This window comes from Artemia sp. Qi Xiang Cuo, chromosome 11 (assembly GCF_049724085.1).
Source record: "Artemia sp. Qi Xiang Cuo chromosome 11, ASM4972408v1, whole genome shotgun sequence".
NCBI classification, from domain to species: Eukaryota; Metazoa; Arthropoda; class Branchiopoda; order Anostraca; family Artemiidae; genus Artemia; species Artemia sp. Qi Xiang Cuo.
The window spans coordinates 46,670,537-46,688,080 of NC_142804.1; the positions used below are offsets into that span (position 1 = coordinate 46,670,537).

Here is a 17,544-nt window from a genome sequence, read left to right on the forward strand (position 1 = left end):
CAGCCAAACGAAATCTTCCGGAGCCTCCATCACATATCTGATTAGAATAGATACATGGTGGATGCAGACACTCATGAAAAGCAGTCTTTAGTGTATCTATTTTATCATAGATTCGCATGGTGTCCATATTTTGGGAATTTATTTCGGGAGGCATCCTGTTTCACGGTGAACATGACACGAAACCTACAAGTTTTCCTCCGTCGGATATAGTTGCGCGTGTTACTCCACAGCTGTAACCCATTTCACAGGACCTTGGCACCAGAGGTCTAGCTACCTGCTGCTTTTCAATACATTTGAACTAAAAACGTGTAATTTGGACGGCTGATACACCTAGATGTGCATATTCATTACTAAAGCATTGTGGTAAAAATGTTAAACTATAGCTTAAAGAGCTAAAGTTTTGATTCAGGTAGCAGCACCTGTCATATTTAGGGTAACTTTAATTTGCTTTGTTTTAGTTTATTGATGCATAGTTTATTTTCAGTTAATCCATCCAACAATAAAACCAAGATTTTTGTTGGTCTCACCAATGCCTTAGCTATCAACATCTTCATCGACTTTTCAATATGTATTACCTCTATAGATGACGAAAGTCTATTTTGTTTTAGCTAATTAAGGTCATTCCTTTGGCTTTAATCATTGCACGTTTCCATTACCTAAGTGCTCCAGAACGTAAATGAAAGGTCAGCATTTCATTTCCCTTAGGCCTTACTTTTCCTTTTCTTTCAATCTTTTTATTCGTGTTGTTTTTAAGTTACATTACAAGCATTATAGGGACGCTAATAAGCCACGCTTTTTCGGCCGTCTTTTTCATTCTTTAAATAAAAACAAAAGTTTGCTCAACTAAAAGTAAGCAGTAACACGAAAACTCGAAACGAACAAAAAATATTCCGTATATGGGGGGGGCTGCCCCCTCCTCAACCATTGCTCTTCAAGCTAAAGTCTTAAAGTTCTCTAAAATACATCTCATTCAAACTCAACGGACTTTGTGTTTGAGCGACCTTTCTTAAAGAATTGCAAGTCAAAATTTTGCGTAAAGAGCGAGGGTTGAGGAGAGAGCAGTCCCAGCCCTAATATACGGAATAATTTCTATTCTTTTTAAGTTTTCATGTTGCTCCTTACCTTCAGTTAAAAAAATTATTTAATTCCTGACATTTTTTCAAATCATGCCAGGATTTCCCTCCCCATCTCCCATGCAAAAATTCCCCTGAAAAACTTGCCCCAGAGAGGAAGCTTTCCTTTCTACGGAAAATTCTCCCCGTAGAAATCCCTCTGCAGAAAATCCCCCCTAAAAACAATTCCGTACATTTTCCCAATGATACTATATCTAAATAATGGGCAAATCGCATAATTTACAGCCCTTTTCCAAGGGGCTGTGGGGGTCATGTCATCCCTAGAGGAATAGTTATTGTACCTTTGAAATATGCTGAACCAAATGGCTATCTCAAAATTTTTATCGGATGTCTTTGAGGAAAAAGGGGGCATGGAAGGGGGCTAATTGCCCTCTAATTTTTTGGTCAATTAAAAACGGCACTAGAAATTTCAATTTCCGATACTGATCTCTAAGGTATATGATAAAGTGAGCAGCCTTATCTTTGAAATATACAGCGTTATAAACAATTTCAACTTCTGTATCTAGTCGTCATAGGAGACTACATTTCGTTAAGACAGGAAAAAAACAGATATCACGCGAATTTAATTGTACCGCAAATTTGCTATTGGAAGGGCTGGGTTTCTGGGAATCTGGAGACTTTTGGTCAACGAAAATGTAATTTTTCCAAAAACACTTTGTGTCATTGTTAAGGATAATTTTATGCTAAGTAGTATTAATCATTAACACACTGGTGCAGCCAGAGGGAGTTGGCGCCGTGCATTTCCCTGAAACGATTTGGATTCCGCCAGAAAAAGAGTTACGGCTATATTCCAGAGTGCATATATTATGTAGGGTACGTTACAATATTCTCTGGCCTGTCCCTCGCCATATCTTAGGCTAAAAACACGTATTTAAAATTCAATTTGTATTCCATAAAGTTTTCTGAATGCGAGAAAAATGTGAGATAGACCTGGAAACTCAGTAATTCAGTTCTGAAACCTGGTTCTTCAAGATCAATTTTACCCGAAAGTCTTGTAATCAACGGCCAGTTGTTATCCAGGGATTACATCTATCTGACAACTACTAATACTACTACTACTTCTACTACTAGTAACCAATCACCACAGCACCAATCCGCCTGAGGCCAACACAGCTACGCACGCTCCTCCTCAATCCGAATCTATTCAAAGCCTGTCTCTTTACACCTTCCCAGGAAGTTCCTATTTCCCTTAATCTGACTACAAAAGCATTAAACTCGAAACTAACCACTATGTACTATTAATTACAATGTCTGCACCTCACCTCCATCACCTTCAACACAAAATTTCCCACCATACGCTAACAATCATTTGTGGAGTTGCAGATGTAAGAATGCCAAGTAGGAGCTCATCGAAATTTCCCTCCAGCCAATTGACCTCAATTTGAGATACACCCTAATTTGAGATATATGAATAATGGTAAGGTTAAAAACACTGGAAAATCAGTCTTCCAGTTTGCAAAAACGGCCATGAAAACACTGTGGTGCCCGCATTATAATAGTGACATATTTGAAACCTGAGTGATATCTCTAACAGAATGCAAAGATAAACCTTAGACACTGATTTGAATCATTATTTTTTTTCTATTATTATTTTTTCTTTTTTTAATACACATATAACAATAGTCCTTTACCTCATTTCAATCAATCAATTTATTTCACTTCGAGACTGCAAAAGTCTGGTGTACTTTTACCTCGGTCCCCACAAACATTGTTCCAAATCAAAGCGCAGCGTCGAATGAAGCTGCTCCTAAGGTACTCTGTTCTTAGCCTGTCTCAATTAAGGTAGTCGGACAGATTGGTATACCCATGCATGTAAACTCATGTGTTTGCTGGGATCATTCGTTAACGCTCCATCAAACCTTTCACTAAGAGACTGGAGTGAGTCATGGCTAACAACACAGTCTGCCCTACCACCCAAGTTTTTGATTTTTGAAATATTACCAAGAGCATTGTAGGACCACTACTATAAAGCAAACACCATCCATTTGCAGTAGAGAGTGATGACCAGCTTTTACGCACAAAATGTTATCACCATGCAGAGATGGGTGTTCCGAGACAGATCTCTGGGAAAATGAATTCCCAGGAGACAAAGCTAGTTTATTCACTGTATATTTTTTTTCTTAAAAATGATGATGGAATGTGAGTGTGGTACCTTCAATCATAACATTAGCGACTTCTTTGCTTTTGATGTGTCTCATCCAGGCATCAAACAATATTTTCTATATCTAAAGGACTAATCTGTAGTAACAGGGAAGCTCGAGTAGGAAAACATTAGAATTCCTTTCTGTTCTGTTTTTACCAGCCAATCAGTTGTTTTTATTGGCTGGGAGACTATTTTTTACTGTGTTGTAACTTACTATTATAATAGCAGTCCAACTGTGGAAAATTCGAATTTATTCTTTCTTCTTTGCCTTCTTGTAATTTAAGCTTTCATATTTACCATCAGAGAATTTCGTTGACTGCAATTTATTCCAATAGTTTTAACCCTAACGTGACAACAAGTGTACCCCAATCCCGGAATTAAAAAAATTACATGAATTATGAAGACCTGTGATATGGACAAGCTGAGAGAAAAAATAATCGAGACGCTCCCTCTCCCATCTTAGTCAGCCTAAAAATGGCTTTAGGAAGAAGGCATCAACAAAATGTCTGACCATTTAAAACTTTAGACTACTATATAAGCCAACCCTGCTTGTTCCCAGTTTCAAAGTCACTGTCTTGTTGAAAAGATTTTTTTTCTATTGTGTCAGAGTTTACCATAAGTCATCCACAGATATGCGATCCACCATGGCTTTACTTATAGTTATTTAGTAAAATGACGATATAATCAGTTAGTCAATGACGATTTAACCCGTCTTAGTCAAAGACGATAATCCAAATCTAAATTATGTCATGCCTAAGCTTTATTACGCGGATCCACTGGCAAGTCTGGCAAAACTTATAGCTCAGTTTTTCAAAAAGCGAGCATTCTCGCTGCTCCTGCCAAACCTATATGATTTGATTTTAGTGAATGACAACACAAATAATCATATCTCTAGGTCAAGGATTTAGACAGACCTAGAAATAAATTCAACACGTCATTTGAATAGGAATTACAAAATCAAAGAATGGTCTTCTCTTCCGATGAGAACTATTCCCAGGGATATCTGACAATTTGCCAATGCAGATTTCCAAAAATATATGGTTCCAGTAATCTCAGCAAGTAGGTCTAAAACTCTTATCAATAGATATTACTAAGGGTATTTAGTTTTCTATTAAATTAAAAGCAAAGGGGGTGTATGTGAAGTTTTTGAAGTAGATACCTACAACATCATAGATTTCAGATAAAGGCGGCAATTTAGAACAAAGAAACCAAATGAGGGTGACTTTCAGCAGGTGAAAAAAAAGTCAAAGAGGAAATTTCAGCGGAAATATCTGCTTTGACTTTTTGTCTTTTCCCACAGAATTGTCTTCGCTGGGTTTCTTAATTATGTTTTTTTCGTTTTCTTTGCTATATGTCGAACGTCGCTGGCAAGAAGCGTTAGTAATACCGTGCAAAAAAAAAAAAAAAAAAAAAAAAAAAAAAAAAAAAAAAACAAAAAAACTGTGCTTGGTCAGGAGTACAACAAGTTTTGAAACATAAAATTTCCATATTATTATTATTTATTAAATACCGATCTTCATACAAAAAGAAAAATGATGGAGCACTACAAGAAAATAAAGAGAGCACTACACAAATATGACAACGTAACTAGTGTTGAAGGGGTTGTTTCTAAGCATGGTATGAATCTTTTGTTTGAGTTTTTCTATAAGTTTACTAACAGCTATAATAGGATCTGCTATATGAAGACTATTGATAAGCTTTGAATTGCGGGTCCAAATTTTATCCAAACAGGAAGTTTGTCCAAGGTTCGGCTGAGGTCAAAAGCATCATAAGCAGAAGTGACTAAGGAGATAGTGAGGCCAGAAAGAACGCAGGACATCTGGAACGGCCTTGAGCTTCAAGGACATAATTATTGAAATAACAAGGCAAGGTAATGGCACTTTACCTGGCTCCTTTCTGAACTTGTACATTTCTATCCGGTGGCCTTGCCATTTTATCTTTTTTAAGAGGGATTTTAAGTTGGACTCGTAGCTTAGCATACATGTCCCTTTGAGATCTGATAACAACCAGATTTACTCCTCTTTTAGTAGCCCTTAAAAACATGAGGGGGTGGATCAGAGAGTCAAAGGAGGAGCAAACTTCATGACTCATCAAGGCGAGTGGACTACCTATAAAAGAAGCACCAAGCAGAGCATTAGCAACAACCGCCAGAGCGTCTGCGCATCCAATGCCGAGTTGAAAGCTAAATTGATGTGGAGGCAAGTAACATTTTTCTTCAAGCTCTTTTATGAACAATAGTTCATAAAGCTTGCATAAACTGGTTGATACAATTATGGGTTTGAAGCATGTGCGTTGATTAGAGGTTTTTCGTTTTTTTCTGAATAGGAAAAAGACCTCCCACATAAAATGTTGACGGAACCAAACCTTATGTACAAATATTTTGCAGTAGCAATGTGAGATGTTCTTATAGCGCAGGACTACCATTTTTGATATGTATAGCGTGAATCCCATCTATGCCTCATTATAGCTTTGGCTCACGTTACAGATACTGTATAATCACAGTCAGGGAATGCATGCATAAATTGTTCAGACTTTTCAACGTATTTGAGCTCAAGTTGGGAGTCTGGTGGAGAGAAATCGGCCTCATAGAAATAATACAAATCAGATAAATGAACATTGGCAGCCGAAAGGGAAGTTTTGGGGATCCTTGGACGGAGGGACAACCAAAGGAAATGAGAGTTATCTTTTATTCTTTGTGCTGTCTGTTCTGCGATTTGCGTGCTGCCACAGAAATATCTTCATTAAATAAAATGGCGGCCATTTACCCTGCATTCCCGGGCATATTTTTTTCGCGAATTCCCAGTCATAGAGCTGTATATGATGATTTATGAATTTTAATTATTTGTTATTGTTTGTTAATTGAGCATGGATAAATCGATATATTTATTATTTTTAAAATGTGGACTTCAGGCGTCAAACATATTTTTTTCTGTGTAGCTAGTATGAAAAAAAAACAACAAAAAAACAGATACTAAAAAAAGCTGCAATAAGCAAGCTCGTACACAGACAGGGTCAATAGCTCTAGTCCTATTACTAAAATATTAATAATATTGCAAAGATTTCTTAAAATCTGTTCGTTTATTTGCTGCTTCAGTGACTTTCCCAAATAAATCTTTCCGTAAAAAATTTGGTAAAAAGTCAGGTACCTATGCAAGGGTGAAAGCTTTGCGCCGATCTAGGCGACCGTAATACCAACATTTTTTTTCCTATTGCTTATCCTGTAATGTATTATATTCTTCGTTACATAGTTCACCCGCTTTTTTATGTTGTTTAAAGTTAGCCCCCTCCCTCAATTAAATGCTACCCTACATCAAAAATAAATTCTTTCAAACCTGCATACTAAGACTCCTCCCAGTGAGTAACCCAGATTATATTTCTAAATAATTAGTCCACTATTAAAACAATTTCAAATAATAATTCAAAATTCGTTTTTCTTATTCCCATGTAACTTTGTTATGGTCGTCTTCACTGGAAATACAAGAAATATAGTTAAATCTGACTTCTTTAATTTCTTAATACACTTCTTTTGTGCTTGCATGTTATATAAAATTGCAAGAATGGTTGGGTAGTAATAGCAACAACCTAGTAAAGTGTGTACACCATGGTCAAAAACACTAATCCAGAAGTTTTTAGCCTCCATCTTAAAAACTGAAGATAAAAACATTTTAACTTGGGTGGCGCTGATGGGTCCTTCTTTTTTCCCTGGCGCAAGCGAAGCACTGGAAGATCGTATTACAGGTTCAATTGAAAGCTAATGGTTATATCTACATTTTTTTCCCCTTTTTTTTTACAAATTTACTTGATAGCACTTGATAACACAACTCGTCTAAAGTAAAATCCAAGTTGTCAACAAAAAACAAAATTTTTTCTGGGTGACATTTTTATGCACTAAGAATAAGTCCTTCACGGTTGAAGTTTTACTGCTATTAAGTAAATCAACAAACTCTTTATTTAATTAAAACTCCTTCATCTGCAACGCCCTCCCTCAAACAAAAATTTTCTCCACAATTTTTTTATAATCCATACATAACGAGAATCACTATTCTTTTCAAACAAAATTCAAAGATAGTACAGAGAATTAGAGTCGAGTTCCTAAGTTTTAGCAATCCCCTCGAAGAAATCTCAAAAGACCTAAGATCCTTTGACACTCGTATGGTTTCTACAAAAATGTTGAGGGATATAAAACAAAAAAGCCTTTCATAATTAAACTAGTACTTCAAGAATCACCAATTAGTGAAAAAAGACGGGAATACTTGAAAACTCGCAGCTACTGTCCGCATGAATCGAAAGCTTGACACGAACAGCATTTTGTATACACGAGGAAGATTCATATCGTCTGAGAATCCTTTCCAATGGTCTTTTTTGACATGCAACACATAAAGAATGGTCCACCCGTATGAAGAAATTGCGAAAGGAGATGATTGCAAATTCCCAAGAAAATCCGATAATATTCTATATGATGAAGCAGAACTCGTTCCCTCTGTTCAACCAACACATACAATACTGTGTTGCGAAAAAAACTGAGGAATTTGCACCCGAAAATTTTCCAATTTCAAGGCGTGAAGTGGCGCAAATTGTTGTGTACACTACATAGAATCTCTTTTCTTACTCCTTAGTACTTACTCATACGGGGAAAAACCTTGATGTGCGATTTTTTTTTAATATCACGATTCACGGTACCATAATCTGACGATATATCGCTAGACTGGGCAATTATCTTTCCACCCCTTTTCAGATATTTGTTATAGCTTACCTTAAAGGAACTTTGAGAAATAATGTCTCTCTAGCATGTTGTCTACATACAGCTCAATAAATTTAATCTGGATTATCTTATTTACTAGCAAATTTGTTGAGTGATTCATCCTATCTCGTTCCAAGTCTTGTCCAAAATAATTCTAAAGGAGTAGGATGATGACGTCAACAGAGAGTGTACACACAAGGAAAAAGATACTAATTTCAGTAGAGCTGGACACCTGTCTAAAAATTGAAATATTTCTAGACAAAAATTAGCTGGATAAAACTGGGGTTGAAGAAAAAAAAAGATCACTTCATGCCACAGTGAATGATACAAGAGTTCATGTCAATTCGGCAGAAGTTTCATAGATATAGTGTAAAACCTGTCAGCGTATTATTATTCATCCTGTCTGCATTTTTAGACCTACATAACGTGTTCTGTCATCACTTGTGAGCTAAACACGCATCATCGTGTTCATCATGATGCATATTTATATTCAAACTTTTCCGAGACAGAAAAATTCCTGTTTTATGACTAACCTGTTTTTGGCAGCCCCAAAATAGTCCCCCCAGAAATTTTTATAAGGTTTCCTTTCTTTGTATAGAGTATTCCATAATATCAAAGATTTATATTTTTTTGTGTTTAGAGGAAACCTTGTGTAGTCTATTTGAGTTTTTCCTACAACTCCTTTTTGATGACCAGCCTGTTTTCGGCAAGAACTACAGACAGGTTATCTTACACAGACAATATACTGTGGCGTAGCAAAGGGAAGGCTTAGGAGGCTCAGACCCCCGCATACAAAAACACAAAATGTTCATAAGAGTATAGTGAGTGATGAAATAATGGCAGAAGAGAAACCCTCCCCCATTTTTGAATCTAGGTAATTACACAAGAGTTTGTTTCGGGGGCAGTGGCACAGCATCAGGGGAAAAAATATCACAAACAGCCGACTTATTTCGAAAATAGAATAAATTGCGAGGGTTATAATAGAAACCTCGCCATGGCTACGGATATCAAACAGTTCGTGGTAACGAACTGTAAGTAAGGAGCGACCCGGCTCAATGGTAACCGAAACTCTAGAAAACGGGTTTTTGATACCAATAGATATATCAAAAGAATCAGATTTCAATGCTGATTTCAAATATATAACTTTCATCAAGTTTATCACCCATCAAAAGTTGCGCGCCTGAGAAAATTTGGCTGATTTTCAAAAAAAGGGGTAACGACCCCATGAACGCCATAGAGACTTAATGAAAATAACATCATTATATTCATCGTATTAAATAAACATACGGTAGAAGTTTCAAGCTCCTATGTGCAAAAAGGTGGAATTTTACATTTTTTGCCAGAAGAAAGATCACGGATGCGTGTTTATTTGTTTGTTTTTTTTTTTTTTTTTTTTCCCCAGGGGTGATCGTATCGACCCAGTGGTCCTAGAATATCGTGGGAGGGCTCATTGGAACGGGAATTAAAAGTTCTAGTGCCCTTTTTAAGTGACCAAAAAAAATGGAGGGCAACTAGGCCCCCTCCCACACTCATTTTTTTCCCAAAGTCACCAGATCAAAATTTTGAGATAGCCATTGTGTTCAACATGGTCGAAAATATGATAAATATGTCTTTTAGGATGGCTTAATCCCTCGAAGCTCCCAGGGGGAGGACTGAAAGTTATGAACTTTACTCAATGTTAACATATAGCCTAGTATTGGTTATTGGGAAGTATACAGACTTTTTCAGAGGAGATTTTTTCTGGTAGGGGGGGGAAGGAGAGGGGAGGGGGCTATATGGAAGGATCTTTCCATGACGGTAGGTTTCATGGGGGAATGGAAATTGCAATGAAGGGGGCGCCGGACTTGCCAGCATTATTTATTGGTTATTGGGAAGTATACAACCATTTTCAGGAAGGATTTTTTTCTGGAGGGGGGGGGGGTATAGGAGGGGGTTACTGTGGATAATTTTTCTGTTGAGGATGGTTCTTTGGGGTAATGGACATTTCTATGAAGGGGGCGTCGGATTTCCAAGCATTATTTAAGAAACGATCAGAAGTTAAATAAAAAAAACAAGTTTTTTCAACTGAAATGTAAGAAGGAATATTAGAACTTAAAACGAACAGAAATCATAACGTATGTGAGGGGGTTCTCCCCCAAGTCAATACCTCGCTCTTTACGCTACAGTTTTTTTTTAGTGCTTTAAAAATAGATATCTATTATAATTAAACGGCCTTTGTGATTCTGGGGTTTTTTAATCAAAATTTTTTTTAAATTTTAACTTAAAGAGTGTGTTATTGACTACGGGGAGAACCCCTTCATATAAGTAATAACACATACGTAATAAAAAAAAAACAATAGAAAAACAAGCGATACGGCTCAATAGTAATCGAAACTTTTAAAAACGAAATTTTGATGTCAATAAATGTATCAAAAGAATGTGTTTATAATGCTGATCCTAAATATATAAATTTTATTAAGTTTAGTATTACTCATCAAAGGCTACGAGCCTGAGCAAATTTACTCGATTTTTTAAAGAGGGGGAAACATCCCCTACAAGTGAAAGAATTTTAATGAAAATCACACCGTCAGATTCAGCGTATCAGAAAACCCTATTACATAGGTTTCAAGCTCATATCTGCAAAAATCTGCAACTTTGTATTTTTTGCCAGAAGAAAAATATACGAATATAGAAGTTAGTTACGTAAGTTAATTTGTAAAGATATCCATTTAGTAAAAGAAAAGTAAAATTTTTATGCAAATAAAAGCTGCATTAACTAAAAAACGATCAGAAATTAAATAAAAAAAAACAAGTTTTTTAAACTGAAAGTAAGGAGCGACATTAAAACTTAAAACGAACAGAAATTATTCCGTATATGAAAGGGGCTGTCCCTCCTCAACGCCTCGCTCTTTACGCTAAAGTTTGACTCTGTCTCACAACTTTATTTTTTAAAACAATAAAAAACTTTAGCGTAAAGAGCGAGGCGTTGAGGAGGGGACAGCCCCTTTCATATACGGAATAATTTCTGTTCGTTTTAAGTTTTAATGTCGCTCCTTACTTTCAGTTTAAAAAACTTGTTTTTTTTATTTAATAAATATAAGAGTTCAAAGACCTAGCTGAAACTTTCAAGCGTTAGTGGACGGGAAGATCAACAAGGTTTAATTTTGACTTAGAAGAACCAAGGAGACCTTATAAAGGGCAATAAATGCTTAAATGAAAGTACATTTTTATTGGTTCTTGCTGCGAATTTATTTTTACTAATCTCCTTAAAATTCAAGGCCTTGAAACTTTAATTGAAGTTCTAGAACAATACAAGCCTCAACTGGAAACAAATCTGATATACAAATTTTTATTTCTAGTAACATATTCAGAGTTTTTTTTATTAAATGAGCTCAAAATACTTATTTAAACAAAATGCAGCAGCTAAACAAAATATAATACGAAAAGGTTCTTACAATAAAATACATATAAAGGGATGGATTCAGCCCTACAGAAGGCCAGAATTGAGCCTATTTTTAATCTATTTATTCAAATAATATTCCCCTTACCCGTCCATCTAAAGTTCTATGGTAAAATTATTCTTGAAATATGTTCCAAGGTTTTCCTCAAAATATAAATAGCAGGCCAAAATATTAATTCTTAAGCAGAAAACCCGAAAAGATACTTTATAAATAGTCTTTTATTTACAAACAAAAAACAATGCCAATTAATAAATGAACAGAAAATAATAAGAAAAAACAAATCCTAAGAAGAAATTTTATAAAGAAAGAAGAAAGATACATAAAGCAAAGGACGAGCCGAAACCAGGTCAAATAATATTTGGAGCTGGAAACGAACAGAAATCACTATCAATGAATATGGAGACCCGAAACGAACAGAAATTACTACAAATAATCGAGTCAAATTTAGAACGAACAGAAATTACCACGAATTTAGGGCTAACGCCCCAAAGCCATCTAGCATAATTCACAATTTAGTGAACAAAAAATAAATTTTATAACGTTGTTGAATTAAAAATTGCTGAGAATTCGAGGAGTGAATATCGTTATATAATAAACAATCAGTCAACTTTCATTAGAACTTTTCAGCAATCTTGGTCATTATTGTGATTTTCTTTGCTTTTTTGTTGATGTTATGACAAATATAAAAACACACTGATCGAAATAAAATTGTTTTCAGTCAAACGTACATGACACTCTGGCCTTTAGAAAGCTTAGTGGTTTTAACGCTACTTCTTTTAGTAGTAGTGTCGAAAAAGAATTATAAAAAGTAGCCTACAATATGTATTATTTATGGACCAATATTTCATGTTATTCTTATCGGTTGAAAATTCGAACTACCGTTTGTTTCTTTTTTTCCTAGTAACATTTTTTTCCAGTATCTTTTTAACGATACCGGTGAATTTGCTGGATTAACATTTTGGGAGATACTAATTTGACGGAATAATTTTAAAGCTTGAGGAGATAGTTAGGGAGCCACTTGCCGAAAATATGACTGGTAGGTGATCAAACAGCAGCAGAAGGATGGATAAATATGAGGTAATCGGTAGCGCTGATCACGAGTGCCCCGTAATGCTGATGACATTGAAATTTGCAATTTTTTGGTTTTCATTTGTCAAAAAAATCGCTCTAACATTCAAGTATTTGGCGAGTAACGGAAAGTTTTTCTCTGACAACTTCTAATAGCAACTGCTCACTTTTTTGTGTAATGTACTTATTAACAACCAAACTTTAAAAGATACTAGCTCAGCATGTCAAATTTTTCCACCTGAGTCTGAATTATAGACAGAATACAGTTTAAAAATTTCAGAACTAGAAAAATTAATTATAGAGCACAAAAGAAGCATTCAAACCTTTCCGAACACAGTCACAAAATAAATCACACGATTTAATTTCCGCACATGAACAATTTTTTGCGCTTGCACGAGCAGTGCTCATGGGCAACACCGTCTGGGAATGCCTTAAGAATGGAAACAACTGGCAACCTTGTCATCCTGGAAAGTCGAGCCAAACTGTAAGGGATCTAGAAACTGCGGCTTTGGTCAGTTCGCTTGTAAAAAAATGTTCAAGTGAAGGTAAACACGCTTAGCGTGACACTCAAAGGCTGCGTCAGATGGCGGCCAATATTTGAGCTCCCGCTTTCGAGGGTATGAATGTACTCGCAAGTCATCAAGAGAGGTAAATTGGTGTGGATCTTTACCGTATGCATCGACAATGACTTTCTTGCAAATAAAAAGGAAGCTTTCTTTCACAGAAGGATTGAGTTATGACCTCTCTATCTCTTTCACAAGCAGAGTAATCTGTTCTTGCAATCCCTATTTCTTGACAGCCTTAGCCACCACTCTTTTTCCTTTAGAGAATCTAAAACCCAGTGCATCACAGCCCGAAAGCTTATGAAGAAGGCAGATGGAAAAAAACTAGATCATTTGATAAATTCCTGCAAAGTTGATCTATAAGCACTGAGTAATCACGAAATCGGACGAAAACTTTCCGTTTTTCACAGATTGAGTGGTATCCAAGGATTATATTATAATGATACAGCAGAAAAACAGCAAAGTCTGTGTCATTCGTACCGACATATACAATACCGATGCTCCTCTTCAAACAGTTCAGCGTGGGCAACACAACTCTAGTATCCGCCTCTTCATGGGTACAACTCAAACACTGTTCAAAGCTTGTAACAATACTTCCAATTCAGTTAAGCATCACTATTTTCATCCGATTTTGAAAGTATCCAGAGAGGCAGACAGTTAAACCTGCTTGAAGCAAATGGAGTAAGCTTTCAATTTAGTCAAATAAAATTTCAATGAGTTTTGCCTTTCCCTTGGAATTTGATAGTATCGATTTCAGATCATCTAGCTTTGGATGTTTGCCTAGAGATACTGTAAATTTGAATAGAGGTCCTTACCACCTCGTGGCAACCGCCATAGTCCATCAAACAGACCATATTGCCTGCTTTGTCACAATATTCAAATATTCCATCACATCTATCTACAAGAACATGCAGTTCTTTAATGTCACCGTTACAAGACACAATAGTAGAAAATTTTTGTTTTCCTTAGCTCTCAATGGTTCCTGATTCAGTTGGTGGGTGGCTTCTGAAGTAAAGCATCCAGTCTACCACCCTTAGCGAGTCTACTCACTGCTAATCTCGGACGTAAACGGGCCGCACATTCAAACTACTTTTTGTGTTAAAACAGTACAGAAGAGCTGACTTGCTTCCTGGCCAAAGAACAACATTCCCAGCAGTGGCGCTTCTCTCAAATATAGAAGATGTATATGAGAGAATCCCATGAAAATACCAATTCATCAGATGTTGAAGGCCTGTATCGCCAGCAATGTCAACACTCACCAATACCCCCTTGACAGGTTAAAGTTCAGCATGGATGAGGCTATTTACAGCGTTAAAAGTCCGGGATTTCTTTTTCTGTTTCGCCTGCTCATTATTCATGACCTTCACTTTGCTAAAAGCAGCTTTATCTCCGTCCAAGTACCACTCAAGCGCTCTGTTTCTAATGACTGGCACAACCAGAAGACTGTCAGCAATCTCACTAGCGACTGTCTCAAGAGTATGAATGTTGAGCAAATCATCATAACTGCATCAAAAAGGATTGAGCCTGGATTCTAGAACAAACTTTGTATTATCAACAGCTTTGTGCTGCTGCAGGATGAAGGAAGGTTGACCTTCGTGGTGAGCGGAGTCCAACTCAGTACAATACGTGGCAAATCGCTGAATATAGCTGAGACTGAGGCACAAAAAGGATCAGTTAAAGTCCATTTCACAAGTTCCAATTCAATCATGGTAGCCTAATTTCTGGCATTCGAGCTTCCGTCTTTGAATCCATGTTAATAGTGTGATTTATCAAAAAATCAAGAAATATTCAATTGAATTTGACATTTCCTGCATCTCTGCCAGGTACTCAATCAAGCAAGCCCCGTATTTATAATGACCATATGCAACTAAATAAGGAAGCATTTGGCCCACTCCGGCAAGGTGGCCATCCCAGTCACCAGGTCTTTCACAATGCAAAACCTGCCACGAAATTAGCATCATTTCTTTGTACGGTTTCCAGAATTTGCGGGTTTTGAGTGTGGGTTTTTGACTTGTTGGTTTTCCAGAACTGTGGCATGCACAGGAATCCTCAAACATATAAAACCAGAGGGATAATGTTGCAAGTTTTTCCTTAAGAGACTGAAGGTTCTCATCAATGGTTCGATTGATTCGATGCAAACATCTTCCCTAAACTACAGAACTTCATTATATGACCAATCGCACCCAAAAATGAAGACCACGCATTCTGAGCACAACGTCAGAATATACTGCCAGATTTTCACTTCTAAGGAATGCACAATTTCATATACAACCTGGTCGCATGTGGCAACGGTGTAACTCTGTCCTGGTTCTCTGGCAAGTTTCTGGAAAGTCTTGATGGCTTCTTCCACGACTGCTCGATTAGAGGGAAAATGGTGAACCACTGGTAGATACCCCGTCATGGCTGATAGATATTAGCCTTATTGTCATACGCAGCTGAAAAACATTTGAAAACAAAATATGGTTGAGATTCAGCTGAGTCACTTGACACATTCATGAGCTGCGTCAGAAACGCTGTACAAAGAGCCAGATCGCATGGGAACCTTCTAATCAACTGGCAAACCAATGAGACCTATGCATTTTGCTGTCACCTCCATTTTCGCTTTAAATATATCATACCAAACTTTCCTGGCTGAATAAAATTTGAAGATGAGAAGGAATGACTTCCATTCCATTTTCGGATTTTTTTTTGGAAATTCCATTTTTGGAACTTCCATTTTTTCATAATTTTCACACGTATAACTTACCGTAAGTAATATCTTAATATCTCTTGCACAAGGCTACATTAAAGTAGCAGCAGCATGCTTATCCATAGATTCTATTGCTTTGACGGAGTTTTTCTATTTAATTAAGTCATGGGGATCTGCCGAGACAGGTGCATTAGTGCTGGTTATAAGCCTACAGTTATCCGAGCTAAAATTCGGGTCACTCTGTTTCTTCACTTTGTATAACGATAAATTTTCTACCAAGTCTATTAATAAGAAATACATTTTATATAGGCAATTTTCAATTTCTTAATAGGCAATTCCCTCACTTTGTAGAACGATAAATTTTATTAAGTCTATTAATAAAAAATACGTCTTATATAGGCAATTTTTAAAGTGAATCACCAATTGAACGGCAAGAGATGAGACAATTTTGGAAAAAGAATATTGAACGTTATTCAATTTCCGTTAATTTGACTTGTAATTGACAGTTGCCTAGTCTTCAGTTGCGACGTGATAGAGCCGACCTTGTTAGGCTCCTTGTTAGGCGACCTTGTTAGGCTTGTTAGGCGTACATTCCTCATTGTTAGGAATATTGATAATACCATTCCAACAAAGTTCTTCACTTTTACAGAATACAGTAGTACCCGTTAACACCAACACAAAATATACCCACCATGTTCACAGAAAAGATTAGGTCAAAACTCTTTATCTAGCCTAGTATAGAAGACTTCGAACGCACTTCCGTCGAAAATAGTTGCTAGTATCACGGTCCAGTCTTTCAAAAGTAGTTTAGCCTCTACAGATTTCTATACTAAGTGTTATCATCATCCGTTTTGAGAATATTTTTATTTTTTTGTATTAGCTGTTTTGTGACCTGTATGTTTTCAGTTATTTTGTATGCTTACTTTTCAGTATGTTTCATTTATTATCAGATATTTTTCAGTTAGTTCGGTATGTTATTGTATGTTTCAGTTATTATGTTTTCAGAGTGTGTTACTGTTTTCATAGAATTGTATGTGTGTATTATGTTGTGAGCATTGTCAAAGACTTTTTTTTATAATTGTTTAGTGCGACAATCTTGATAAAGCTTACAGTATTTTGGTATTAATAAATAAATAAATTGAGCAATTTTGGAACAGTTTGGATATTTTTATTGATTTTAAGGAAATTTTGTCAGTTGATATCAATTTTTAGGGATTTTGAAGAAATGGGGATGTTGCACCTACTTGTCGACTATATAAAGTTGATTTTTGTATTCAGCACGATCAATTACATCGAAGTAAATTTCAAACCTTCTGCTGCTTGATGATCACCCAAAACCTTAAATATCAACATTTTTCTCTTGTGGCTCCCTGACTAAGAGTGCATAACATAAAAAAAAAAATACAGAGAAATATTAGATAGTTTAGCATCCCTTCTAGAAGTATCTGTTTTTGTAATTTGAATGTCCTATTCAAACTCTGTTAGAAATCGAATGTTGGGATTTGATTTTTCGAAAAAAAAAAGTTTTTCCCAAAATTACATTGTTAAAAACTAGAATTTCATTCGTAGCATAAAAAAATCCTTTAATGTACAAATATGTTGCAATGAATGACTCCTATTTTTGAATACCACTATTCTTTGGCGTTTGGCCAAAGGGGATAAGTCATCTTTCTGGTAAAAATGAGTTATAAAAACCAATCAATTTCTCTCCTCAAGATCTACAATTTGGTCTAATCGTTAGGGTAATAAGTGCAATTTTGGCTGAGA

At 36.1% G+C, this 17,544-nt stretch overlaps 1 protein-coding gene and 1 pseudogene across 4 annotated transcripts in view; both read right to left on the reverse strand.

Annotated features, from left to right (window-relative positions):
* LOC148947046 (uncharacterized) overlaps positions 1 to 17,544 on the reverse strand; it is a 132,294-nt gene that overhangs the window by 64,733 nt on the left and 50,017 nt on the right. The window lies entirely within an intron of this gene.
* On the reverse strand, positions 1,834 to 15,812 carry LOC148947047 (uncharacterized; annotated as a pseudogene).